This window comes from Lissotriton vulgaris, chromosome 2_1, assembly GCF_964263255.1.
Source record: "Lissotriton vulgaris chromosome 2_1, aLisVul1.2, whole genome shotgun sequence".
Lineage (NCBI taxonomy): Eukaryota > Metazoa > Chordata > Amphibia > Caudata > Salamandridae > Lissotriton > Lissotriton vulgaris.
Genome location: NC_141687.1, coordinates 1971816696 through 1971829569, shown reverse-complemented (window position 1 = coordinate 1971829569; position 12874 = coordinate 1971816696).

Sequence of the window (12874 nt, the reverse complement as noted above, 5' to 3'; positions counted from 1 at the left end):
AACTCAGTTGCTTTCTTTGAAGCATCCTCAGGCTTGATGGTTTGGGGAGAACAATTTGGGTTTTTGATGAGGTCGAAAAGTTTTTGGGTCTGTTTTCAGCTGAATTAAGGAGGGATCTGAAATGAGATGTTTTTTCCTGGAAGATGTGTTGGTGGTATTTGGATCTTGCTGGGCGTAAAAGAGAGAGGTTGTGGGTGGATGGAGAATGTCTCCAGTGCTTCTCCAAGATTCAGAGGTTTTTCCTTTTGTCATAGAGAGCTTTGTTGAACCAAGGAGCTGATGGGGTGGGTCTTTTCCTTTTGATTTGGAGTGGAGCAACCTGTGGATCTCGACTACAAGGATTGAGAGGCAAAGGGGAGTGAGATTGTTGACATCCGTACTGGGGTCTACACTAGGAAGTGAACGCATAGCAGAATCACATAGAATCACAAGATCAATGTTTTTTGTGTTGCGGAACCACGTAGAGGCTCTTTTAGGTTGGCCAAGAGTTAAAGTGTGAGAGAGGTGAAAAAAGAAGGGAATGAGGAAATGGTCAGACCAATCAACACTGATGGGTGAAGCAGAGGTAATCTGATCTGATTTGGATATCACAAGGTCCAGAATTGAGCCCTTGGCGTTTGTAATTTCCGAGCAGTGTTGGGCAAGATCGTTAGCTGAGAGAAAGGTTGCAAGCTTGTTGGCAGCCGAGTCTTCCACGGAGCCCCAGTGGAGATTGAAATCACCTAGGAAGATCTGCTTGTCGCTTTGTGAATATTGGTCACTAATGAAGTCGATGAATTCCTCTATGAAGGAAGAGCAATTACCAGGTGGGTGGTAAATGATATGGAACCTGAAGGATGAGCCATGCTGAACTTGGAGTTCTAGGGAAAGGCATTCAAAGGTGCGAAAGAGGGTGGTGGGATAGGTTTTGTTTTGGAGGGCGTTTCTGTAGATAATCGCAGCACCTCCCCCGATCTTGCCTGTTCTGTTGTTTCCGAGGATAGAATAGTCAGTAGGTAACAGAAGATCAAAAGAAGTGTGAGAGGAGTCATTAAACCAGGTCTCAGTGAGAAAGAGCATGTTGAGAGTGTGGTGAGTGATGGTGTCAGAGATTTCCAGTTTGTGTTTGGTTGCAGATGTGCAGTTATGGAGCATACAGTGTAGCTCTGGCGCAACTGTTTTGGTGATGTGAGTGTCTGGACTGATGAGGGGGATAGGGATTAGATTCTTGAATGAGGGAGCACCTTGAGGGTGAGGCCGGTAAGTTCTGAAGGAAGAGATGGTCTGAATGGCAAATTGAGAATAGTTGTTAGGAGAGGTCAGTGGAGGGAAATTGACTTGATGGTCTTGTAGGTAGCCAATAAGTTGGTGATGTCTGTGGGGGAAAGATTGTGGTTGGTTCTATTGGGGCGTGGGAGCAAGGAACTCCTCGGGAGGCTATTAGGAGGGGGATATCTTAGCACATAAGAGTGAAATGGAAGCGTCAAGCTGGGAAATGGAAGAGATGAGAGAATCAAGTTTAGTTTCCAGAGAGAGGTGTGCTGAGCAAGGAGTGAAGGGCGGCTCAATGGTTAAGGGAGAGAGTGGCCTAGGCGAAGGAGGACAGGCGGAGGTGGGGGACTGGGGAGAGTGTTGGGGTGCGAGGGTCGAGGGTGGGGGAGGAAGTGAAGTAGGCGAAGGAGGATAGTGGGCTGTTGGGGACTGGGGAGAAAGATGTGATGCAAGGGTCTGAGGTGGGAAAGAAGGTGGTAGAAAGGAGTGAACGGAGATACTGTGATATTTTTACTGGTGTTGAGCAGGGGTGAAGAATAGAGTTCATACATAGGAGGAGAAAGTTGATAAGTAGACATGGATGGCTGGAGGAGGAGGGGGGAAGGAGTGGGGTTATGGGAACGGTGAGATGAGAGAAGGGGCTGAACAGATAGAAGAGGAAGAGAGGTCAAAGGGAGGCCATAGGAGTGGGGAGAAGAGAGAGGGTGCAGGCCAGGTGCCATGGGTAATGAAAGGTGAATGTAGGGGTAAAGGCACCAGGCAGAGAGGGGGGGGGGGTCAAGCAAAATGAAAGTTGTGGGAGGAGAGAGGGACTGTGCAGTAAGAGGGGGGGAAGAGGGGGGAATTACCAAGAGGGGAAACAGGATTGTGAAACATTGGGAGGAATGTAAGATGTGGAGAGATAGGAGGAGTGAGATCAGTGGGAGGGAAGATGATGGGATTACCAAAAGGGGAGGCCGGGCTATGAGGCAAGGGAGGGAGGAGAGGAGGTTGAAGAGAGATGAGAGAAGTGAGAACAGAATTGAGTGTGCGAGGAAAGGGGAAGAGTCGATAGGGGTGAGGAGAAGAGGGGAGGGGAAGAGTAAGTGGAGTTGATTGGTAGTTCAGATTGTAAGAAGAGTGGATTAAAAAGGGGGGACATGGGAAGGAATAATGGAGTAAGGGGGTGGGAGATGGCAGTGGAAGATGAGGAGATGCAGGATGTAGAGGTGAAGTGGGGGAAAAGCAGATGAGGTAAGGGGGAGGTCCCGTTGGGAAGGTGGCAGAATGGGAGGGGAGGGAACGAGATAAGGCGGGGATACAGGGTCGACCTGTGACTCCCTGGAGAGGGGTCTGAAGGAATGTGAGGGGGTCAAGGGGGGAGAAAGGGAGAAAGTAGACGAGCTAGAAGAAGAAGAAGAAGAGGAGGAATCTAGAGAGATAGTAGTCGCAGGAGTGGGACGAAGGGATTGGAAGATGTGGTCAAAGAGAGAGAGACAGGAGTCAGAAGCTTGGATCATGACAGTGCCATTGTTATAGCGAGTAATGGTGAGATAGCCATTAAAGCGAGTGAAGGGAGAAATTTTTAACCACTTCCCATGCGGAAAAGAAGAGGAGGAGGAGATGTTGAAGGAATTGGAGAAGCAGGAGGACCAGGAAGGGATGTCATTGGTGAAGAAGATGAAGTCATTTTTAATCTTCCCTAGGCGCCCGTTATGGAATTGGTCAACAAAGAGGGAATCTGGAAAATTTTCAATGATGTTATGCTTGAACCGTTTAGCTTGTGCTTTGGACATATGAGGGGGATAAATTACTTTGAAGCAAATGATTCCAGACTTAATTCGACTGGAAGCCATGATAAGGAGATGAGGTGAAGACGTGGTGTGGTGAACAGACAAAGGGGCCACTGGGATAGTGATGGCGCAGAGGTGAAATAAAGGGGGTGTGCAAATTCTGGAAATCAATGAGAATGAAAGCAAAAGGAGTGAGGTCAAATCAGGACCAAAGGTAGATACCTGACAAGGGTAGAAACAGGTAGAAAGGTAGAGGAGAGAAGCAGCATTGAATCAAGTGACGGCATGCCGCCATCTTCTCTGTGAGATCAGTCTTGAGCTGGTCCATTGACGCGTGGAGAAATAGCCTAATTTCTTGGCAAAGTTTGGGTTTGAAGTCTCAAAGTGAGGCTACTAAGTCTGTTCTGGTGAGGGCCATCGTCGGAGCTGGGTCACTTTTGGTGTTTTTATCTTGAAGGGTAAAATATCGAGAAACCTTGATTGTAGCCTTCTTTGGTGGCATAACTGCAGTGCTCTGTCTTCAGGCCAGTCGTGAACTGCCCCCTTTTGTGGTGACGCCTCGGCGTTGGGTGAGCGTTCGGTAAGGATCGGGGGGAGGAGAAGTGTGCAGTAAGGTGGCCATCTTGGAGAAACGTAATTAAGGCAGGGGAAACCCAATTTACCCTTGTAGGCTTGGGCACTAGATCATTAAGGTCAGAGGGGTGCTACAAGGGACTTGATTTTAGAAGCAAAATATACTCAGTTGGGAGTCGTATTCGGATTATCTCACTCCAGTGTATCAACAAGATATCACGTGTGAAAGAAAATCAGAAAAATAGAGTAAATCTCTGGAAGGAGAAAGATACACGGAAAGAATACAAATGTATTCATAAGAAATTTTATAAGTTTAGTAGTAGTTTGAGCAAAAAAAGTTATGAACAGAGGTATAAGCAACATAAACACATCAGTTCAAAACTAAACATCAACTCCTGATAATTACGACAAACAACGAGAATAATTAATAGACAACCCTACCCGTCTCGGGTCGATTTACAGAGAATCGCTGAACCACATGAAATTGAATTTCATTCGGCATCCTACCTAAGACGACTTTCTAATAGCGGTAGACAACACAGCGTCTATTAAAACGTCGTAGTTAAGATCCACTTCCCGCTTCCAGCGGTCACTACTTCTCATTTCCAAGAGAAGGTTTCAAGTGTAAATTTTCAGGTTTTTTTTACCAGCAATGAATTGTTTGGTCCTGATGATGGTCTACATGACGGCAGCATCATAGACCGAAACGTCGACACTCACATCATCTCCATCAACATTTCGTTGGAACAAGCCTACAACCATTGTCTATTAATTATTCTGGTTGTTTGTCGTAATTATCAGGAGTTGATGTTTAGTTTTGAACTGATGTGTTTATGTTGCTTAAACCTCTGTTCATAACTTTTTTTGCTCAAATTCATTTCTTCACATGTCTCCCTATATTTCTATTTGTGAATTGTACTACTAAACTTATAAAATTTCTTATGAATACATTTTTATTCTTTCCGTGTATCTTTCTCCTTCCAGTGATTTACTCTATTTTTCTGATTTTTCTTCACACGTGATATCTTGTTGATACACTGGAGTGCGATAATCCGAATACGACTCCGAACTGAGTATATTTTGCTTCTAGGATCAAGTCCCTTGTAGCACCCCTCTGACCTTAATCATCTTGGAGAAAGGCAGCACTGGTGGAGGAGCAGCTGCAGCAAAGGAGAAGGCTTGGTGAATTCTGCCCCTTGCTAGGTGTCTGTTTCCCCAATTCATGAAGACAAGTAGCCATGTTATGGTCAGGCAGCTAACTTTACGGCAGATAGTATTGTGTTCTTCGGTTTTGGGTCGCTCTTAAACCTTTTTTTCTCAGTTTTATTATAGCGTGACCCTGTCACCAGGTAGGTCGCCCCCTCAGCCACCACACGGTCCTCCTGTGTGACGCTACCCCTGCTGCTGCCACTCGCTGTGCCCCGGTTCGTACTGGGTGTCGCCCGCGTTAATTTCATTTCTGTTCTTTTTGTTTTTCACTTTGTTTGATTGTGTACCCATTGTTGTTGCCTGTCTTTGTGCCTGCCCCACCGTACTTTGTGCCTTTTTGCCTTCTGTGCAACCCACCCGCTCCCCCCTCGCTCTCTCCCGCCGCTGCGTCTCCTGCGGCCTTGCCCCCCTGGTTCCCCATTCGCCGCCCGCTCCCGCCTCCCAGCTGCTCCTCCCTCGGCCCCGCCGAAGCCAGGAAACCCGACTGAGATATGACACTACCGCCCTCCACGCACTCAACACCGGCCGACCATCCGCTTGCTACCGCTTGCTACCGAGCCACCCCGAAGAGCACCCACGGACCCTTCCCCTACCAAGCCTGCAAATTCACCTGCCTCCAAACATGCACCCCAACCTCAAGTGCATCCTACTCAACACCCGCTCCGTCCACAAGCACACCGTCGAACTCTGGGACCTCCTCGACACAACAGCGCCGGCCGTCACCTTCCTCACGGAAACCTGGATGAACACCTCCTCAGCTCCGGACATCACCATAGCCATCCCAGATGGCTACAAGGTCACCCATAAGGACCGTGTCAACCAAACCGGAGGAGGAATCGCCATCATTTAGAGGAACACCATCAGCGTCATGACCAACACCGGAGATACCCTCACCGCCGCCGAACACCGACACTTCCAGATCCACACCGACCCCAAGACCACCCTCAGAGGAACCCTCATCTACAGGCACCTGGGCCCACGCACACAATTCAGTGAAACCATCGTCGACTTCATCAGCCCGCATGCCCTCGCCTCATCAGACTACATCTCCATAGGGGACCCCAACTTCCACCTGGAGAACAATAACGACAACAACACCACCACCCTGCTCGACAACCTCGCAAACCTCGGACTCAAGCAACTGTTGAACACTCCCACCCACTACGCCGGCCACACGCTCGACCCCATTTTCTCCGCCAGCAACCATGTCTCCTTCAGCCACTCCACCGGACTACACTGGACCGACCACAGCTGTATCCATTTCACCTTCAAGAAGACTACATCCCACGACTGCCCGCAACAGATCCCCCGCAGAGGCTGTAGTAAAATCACTACAGACCAGCTAACCACGTCACTGAGCCAGAACCCACCAACCGACACCACTGACACCAACGAAGCAGCCCGCAACCTCACACAGTTGATCACCAACTGCGCCGATGCACTTGCCCCACTGAAGAACCCCCCAGGCAAGACCAACAACAGGAAAGCCACATGGTTCACCAACACCCTCAAAAAATCAAAGAAATCCTGCAGCACTCTCGAGAAAACCTGGCGCCACGAACAGACGACAGAAAACCTGACAGTTCTCAAGAACGCCACTCGCAAACACCACCAGCTGATCCGCACCACCAAAAGGACATCGTTCAAAGAACGGCTGGACAACAACAAACACAACAGCAAGCAACTCTTCAGCATCGTAAAAGAGCTCTCCAACCCCAGCGCCAGCAGCAATGACATCACACCGTCGCAAGACCTTTGCGACTCCCTCGCCACGTTCTTTCACCGCAAGATCGCCGACATACAAGACAGCTTCGGTGCCCAGACTTCTCCTCCAATCACCAAAACAACGCCCCCTACCACCACCCTCAGCACCTGGACCCCCATCAGCACTGAAGACACCACCCACGTCATGAACACCATCCACTCCGGCTCTCCCTCCGACCCATGCCCTCACCACATCTTCAACAAAGCCAACACCATCATCGCACCCCACCTCCAGAACGTCATAAACAACTCCTTAACGTCCGCCACCTTCCCAGAGAGCTGGAAGCATGCAGAGATCAAAGCCCTCCTGAAGAAACCCACAGCTATCCTAAAGACCTCAAGAACTTCCGTCCCATCTCTCTTCTTCCCTTCCCTGCAAAAGTCATTGAGAAGACCGTCAATAAACAGCTGACCTCTTTCCTCAAGGCAAACGACTCCCTTGATCCCAGTCTGGATTTTGAGCCAACCACAGCACCGAGACCGCCCTCATCGCAGTCACCGATGACATCAGGACCCTGCTTGACAACAGGGAAACAACCGCCCTCATCGTTCTAGACCTCTCAGCCGCCTTTGATACCGTCTGCCATTGCACCCTAATAACCCGCCTCCACAACACTGGGATCCAAGGAAAAGCCCTGGACTGCATCACCTCGTTCCTCTCCGACAGAACCCTTCTGCTCCGAGGCCACCGAGATCATCTGCGGCGTACCCCAAGGCTCTTCGCTCAGCCCAACCCTCTTCAATATCTACATGAGCCCCTCGCCGCCATCGCTCGCAAACACAATCTCAACATCATCTCCTACGCTGACGACACTCAGCTGATACTGTCCCTCACCAAAGACCCACCCACCGCCAAAACCAACCTCCAGGAAAGAATGAAAGCGGTGGAGGAATGGATGAAGCTCAGTCGTCTGAAACTGAACTCAGACAAGACGGAGGGCCTCATCCTCGGACCATCCCCATCCGCCTGGGACAACTCCTGGTGGACCACAGCGCTGAGCACCGCACCTACACCCACGGACCACGCACGCAACCTAGGATTCATCCTGGACTCCTCTATCATGATGACCAAGGAAGTCAACTCCATCTCATCCTCATGCTTCAACACCCTGTGCATGCTCCAGAAGATCCTCCGGTGGATCCCTACCGGAACCAGAAATATCGTCACCCAGGCCCTCATCACCAGCCAATTTGACTACGGGAACTCCCTATACACAGGAACCACAGCCAAACTTCAGAAAAGACTCCAGCGCATACAGAACGCTTCTGCATGACTCATCCTCAACATCCCTAGCCACAGCCACATATCCTCCCACCTGAGAGAACTGCATTGCTCCCCGTCAGCAAAAGGATCACATTCAGGCTCCTCACCCACACACACAAAGTGCTCCACAACATGGGCCCCGAATACCTCAACAATCGCCTCACGTTCTACACTCCGACCCGCCAGCTCCGCTCCGCCAGCCTCAAGGATTCGCAGAACCACCACCAGAGGAAGATCGTTCTCCTACCTGGCCGCCAAGACATGGAACTCCCTCCCAGCCCACCTACGACTGACCCAGGCCCATCTCACCTTCAGGAAACACCTCAAGACCTGGCTATTCGAGCAGTAGCAGCAACCCCCCCCCCTCCCGTCAGCACCTTGAAACCCTCACGGGTGAGTAGCGCGCTCTATAAATTCACTGATTGATTGATTGAAGGAGTAGGAGCGCTTTACATGAGTATCAGTTGTATTACAGAGAACGCATTCATTTTTAGGTACAATGAGATTTAGCATCCACTCTGACAAAAGGCAAGAATCAGAGTGGCAGGACACACCCTCCTGCTTGTGCAGCCTTTAATTGAGCCCGGGGTGGGCGGTACGTTGCAAACATGTACTCCCAATCCACTGTGTAGAATACTTTTTCTTGGTCTAATACCTCTCATGCCGCATATGGCCACTGGCTTGGTGCACTCTCCAGAACCCTATGGAGCCTGCGGACGTGGAGCGTTGTAGAGCGCCCCGGTATAAATTTTTTTTGATCAGAATGAACTAGGTGAGGGCAGTTTTCAAGGAGCCTTATGACCTGGTTCAACTATACTTCTCACTCTATGTTTGATCTCCTATTACCCACAGGCTATTGGATTTTTAGAAATGACAGAACTGAAAAAGTTGGGGGAGGTGTTGCAGTCATCGTTAGAAATTCCCTTCAACTTGAGGCTTTTCCTCTCAGCTCCTTCCGTACTTTTGAATGCCTATCTCTTGAGCTTCAACTGCACCACCGCTCACCCCTCATATTCCATGCCGTTTACCGCCCGCCTGGCAGCGGCCCTGCGTTTATGGAGGAACTCACTGACTTCATCAGCGACCAATACTCGCAAAGTGACAATCAGACCTTTGTGGGTGACTTCAATATCCACTGGGGCTTATCGCAAGACTCTTCCGCGAATTCGCTGGCCACCTTCCTCTCTGCAACCGATCTTATCCAACACTGCACAGAATCAACACACTAAAAGGGCTCAATCCTGGACCTTGTTATTTTTAAAGCAGGCATGCTTTCTATCACTACCCCTATTCATGTAGACTGGTCTGACCACCTCCTCATCCCATTCTCTCTTTGCCTTGCACACTCTATAACTCTTGGCCAACCTAAGAGGGCGACCTCCTGGTTCCGTGACACTAAAAATATTGACACTGTTTCCCTCTGTGATTCAGCTTTGCTGTCACTTCCAAGACTAGACCCGAACCTAGATGTTGGCGAACTCACCTCCCAATGCGTCTCAGTCCTTGCAGTGGAAATCAATAATTTTGCTCCTCTCCAAAGCAAAAAGAAAAGCCCCATTCCCTCAGCACCTTGGTTCAACAAACCCCCCTATGAAGAAAGGAAGCACCTAAGACTCCTGGAGAAACAAAGGAGGCAAGCGCCCTCCACCGATAATTTGGCCACGCTTCATTCAGCAAGATCCAAGTACCACAAGCACATCTTCCTTGTGAAAGCGACGCACTTCAGAACCCTCCTTGATTCGGCCAAAAAACTATTTGATCTCATCAAGAATACTAACTGCTATCTCCCAACCTCAAAGCTGGAGGATTCTAAAAAGAAAGCAGAGGATTTCGCTGTATTCTTAGACGAAAAAGTGAAATCACTGGTGGATCAGGTCGCTCATCCTATCCCTCCAGAGGAGCGCAAATCACTAGTCATTTGGCAGAACTTTGACCCAATCTCTGAAGATGCCCTCCACAATTGCATCCGCGAAAAAAAGCCCTCCAACCATTCTCTTGACCCCATCCCTAGTGCCATTGCAATTGACTTCTATACCCATTCGCTTCCCTATTGGACCACTCTAGTCCACCTCTCCCTCTGTCAAGGCTCCCTTCCTGTCCCCTTCAAAACTTGGCAGGTCACCTCTCTGTTTAAAAAACCCACTGCTGATGCCAATGACCTCAACAACTTCCGCCCCATCACTATCCTACCCGTTCTTGTGAAGATCACAGAAAGATGTGTAGCGAAACAACTCTTTTGTCATATCAAGGACAATGATCTTCTTGACAATCCAAAAACTGCAGCACTGAAACAGCCCTGCTGCAAGTGATTGATGACACGCTGCAGATACTCAATTCGGGACGGTCTTGTCTTCTAATTCTCCTTGACCTTTCGGCAGCCTTTGACACTGTCAATCACAACACTCTCCTCAACACTCTTCAACAGAGAATGGGCATGGAGGGCACTGTGCTTAAATGGTTTTCTTCCTTCCTCTCTGATAGATCCCAAATGATCAAAATAGCTAACAGTCTTTCTTCTCCTTTGGCGGAAGGTCAAGGTGTTCCCCAAGGCTCTATACTTGCACCCACACTGTCCAATCTCTATTTAGAACCACTGGGAGATCTCCTAAGCAAATCCGGGGTCCACTATCATCTCTACGCAACTGACACTCAAATCTACCTCAAGGTTGCCTCCACTCATGATCTTTCCATCCTAAGCTCTACTCTGGACTCCATTCAAAACTGGATGTCAACACATCAACTGATTCTGAATCCCTACAAAACTGAATTCCTCCTCCTCTCCTCCTCACTCTCTCCTCCCCCGGTTCAATCATGGATGGATCAGTTGAATCTACTCAACAATAAACTATCATTGTTGACAGCGCAAAATCCCTGGGTGTCATACTTGACAAAAAACTCAATCTAATCTCCCACACCAACTCCATTGCAAAGTCGCTCGATACCAACTGCGCCTTCTTTGGGGAATCAGTTGCTTCTTCCCAGAGCAAGACCTTAAAACCCTGGTCCAATCGCTGGTCCTCTCCAGACTGGACTACTGCAATTCTCTTCTCACTGGCCTCCCCAAATCCCACCTGTCTCCCCTTAAATCTATTCTCCATTCAGCAGCTCGATTCATTTATGGGGCCAAAAGAAGCGACCACATCACACCCATGCTATCCACCCTCGGCTGGCTTCCCATCGAGGCAAGATCGATCTACAAGACTGCCTCTATCACCCACAAAGCCTTACACTCCTCCTCTCCTTGCTACCTGGCGAATAAACTGAAACTCTCTGGAGGCTCTAGACCATCATGTAATGTGGAAAATTTACTGCTTGAACCTCCCACCTTCATGAAGGAAAGATCGATGGCCCAATCCTTTTCAGGCAACGCAGTGAGAATCTGGAACTCACTTCCGCCTCAGCTCCGAACAACCACCTCCTCCCAGATCTTCAAAACTGACCTCAAACTTCTCCTCCTTCAAAGACACTTGCAAATGTAATTCACACCCTCTCTATTATCTGAAGGAAGACCCTCCATTATAGAGAATCCTTTTCTCGATGACTATGGAAGTGCCTTCCCAGTGTGTTCTGTCAGTTATTGCAGTATTATCCTTCTACCTGTGTTTGGTACTCATTTGTAACATGCACACATCACTTTTCTCTTGTAACACACTGTTTGCTACAGCTCACATTTTGTTTGCTTTAGATACTTTCACAAGTGCCACCATTGCCTACGTAACGTTTGTTCTTGTGCTTGAGTGTCTGCCATTTATTGCAGAATTATACCTCTAATTGTACTTTGTACACTTTTGTAACCTGCACACGTCACTTTTTCCTCCGGTAATGCACCGTTTGCTACCTCTTGTATTTTGTTTGCTCACAATTGTCACTTTTGCCTCATGTAACTTAACGTTTGCTTTTGTAATGTTTCTCCTTATGTATCAGTTCTGTTCCTACTGTGAAGCGCTCTGACACCTTCGGGTAAAGTCTGCGCTATATAAAAACGCATAAAATAAATAAATAAAAACAAAATAAGTTAACTCTAGTAGTTTAAGCCCAGGCTTTGGGAGTGGGACTAATACCGCTCATGGAGTGTTGGGGCAGCTGTCCTGCAGCAAGGGCAGTGTCGTACAGCTCCAACAGCTTTGAGGCCACTTGTGCCTCATGCGCTTTGTAAAACTTCATCAGTAACACATCCAGTCCCATGGTTTTTACATGTGGCAGTACCTCGGATCACCCCTTGGGTTTCCTGCTCCATAATGAGGGTGTTAAGATCCTCTTACCAGCAGGCTCGATTTTAGGAGCGTTACTGAGCTTACAAATTCTTGGATCGGCACCTGGCAGTCCTCTGAGGGGGGTCATATATCGAGCGATAGAAGTCGGTAAACACAGGGTGTATTGATCCTGGATAGTGGCAATGAGCATCGGGGACAGCTGTAGTGCTGTAACTGGGGTAGTAGTCATCATGTTCTTTAGTATCCATGCCATCAAACGGCCGGTTTAACACCCTCAGATTGCATCCCAGCCTGGTATGCCTTATAGTCTAGACATCTTAGTGATTCCATAAGGTGGGTGTGTTTTTCTTTTTGCTAAGACAAAATGGGTCTCCCGTCAGGATCATCCCATGCAGCCTGGGGCGCATTAAAGTGGAGGAGCGTTGCCCCACTTAAAATCCCCCCAAAACCTCATGAAAAATGAAATGGTAATTTATTATGATTTTATTTTTCTTACTCGTCTGACTGCAGCAGGGAGGAGGGTGGGCTGTCTATGCCACTTAGGTTTCAAGTGTGCATGTCTTTTTAACGGCCAGCCACACATGCGCACATTAAACATCTCTAACCCAGCTGTCTTAAGACAGCTGGGTTAGAGTAAGTGCACGCCTCCAGGGTGCTGTGGAGCGCTGAGTGCAGCCATTCCCTCCAATCAGGGCACTGCTCTCACAGCATGAGAGCAGCGCCCTGATTGGTCAAGGGAGTTCCAGGCTCCAGCTTAAAGTTTATGTGGAGATCCGGAGTGGAGGACGTTGCGTTCGCCTAGTAAGTTTTTTAAATGTTGTTTTTGC